Here is a 1,243-nt window from a genome sequence, read left to right on the forward strand (position 1 = left end):
TACAATGCTGTCAGTGATAGGATAATATCCATATGCCTACAAGGAAGACCCATTAATATGACTATTATTCAAATTTATGCCACAAACATCAAAGCCAAAGATGAGGAACTTGAAGGTTTTTATCAACCTCTGCAGTCTGAAATTGACCGAACATGCAATCAGGATGTGTTAATTATCACTGGTGACTGGAATGCAAAAGTTGGAAACAAAGAAGAATGACCAGTAGTGGAAAATTTGGCCTTGGTGACAGAAATAATGCTGGAATTCACATGGTAGAATTTTGCAAGACCAACGACTTGTTCATTGCAAACACCTTTTTATCAACAACACAAATGGTGGCTCTACACATGGACTTCACCAGAAGGAACACACAGGAATCAGATTTATTACATCTGTGGCAAGAGGTGGTGAAAAAGCTCAGTATCTTCGCCAAACCCAGGCCAGGAGCTGATTGTGGAACAGACCATCAACGGCTCATATGTGAGTTCAACTTGAAGTTAAAGACAATTAAAACAAGGCCAAGAGAGCCAAAATACGATCTTGAATATATCCCTCCTGAATTTAGAGATCATCTAAAGAAGAGATTTGATGTGTTGAACACCAATGACCGAAAACCAGAAGAATTGTGGGAGGATATCAAGAACATTATCCATGAAGAAAGCAAGAGATCAGTAAAAAGAGGAGAAAAGAAGAGAAGACCAAAGTGGATGACAGGAGAGATTCTTAAACTTGTCCTTGACTGGAGAGTAGCTAAAGAAAATGGAATAAATGACAAGATAAAAGAGCTGAACAGAAGATCTCAAAGAGCAGATTGAGCAGGCAAAACCAATTACTATAATGAAATGTGCAAAGACCTGCAGTTTGGAAACCAAAAAGGAAGAACACGCTTGGCATTTCTCAAGCTGAAAGAATTGAAGAAAAAATTTGAGCCTTGAGTTGCAATATTGAGAGATTCTATGGGCAAAATATTGAATGATGCAGGAAACATCAAGAGAAGGTGGCAGGAATACACAGAGTGACTGTACCAGAAAGAACTGGTTGATCTTCATCCATTTCAGAAAGTGGCATATGAACTAGAACCAATGGTAATGAAGGAGGAAGTCAAAGCTGCAATGAAAGAATTGGCAAAGAACTAGCCTCCGGGAATTGGCGGAATACCTATTGAGATATTTCAACAAACAGATACCCCCATTGGAGGCACTCACGCAGTTATGCCAAGAGATTTGGAAGACAGCTACCTGGC

Source organism: Orycteropus afer, unplaced genomic scaffold, assembly GCF_000298275.1.
Source record: "Orycteropus afer afer isolate SDZICR_OR568_19922 unplaced genomic scaffold, OryAfe1.0 scaffold00391, whole genome shotgun sequence".
Classification (NCBI taxonomy): Eukaryota; Metazoa; Chordata; class Mammalia; order Tubulidentata; family Orycteropodidae; genus Orycteropus; species Orycteropus afer.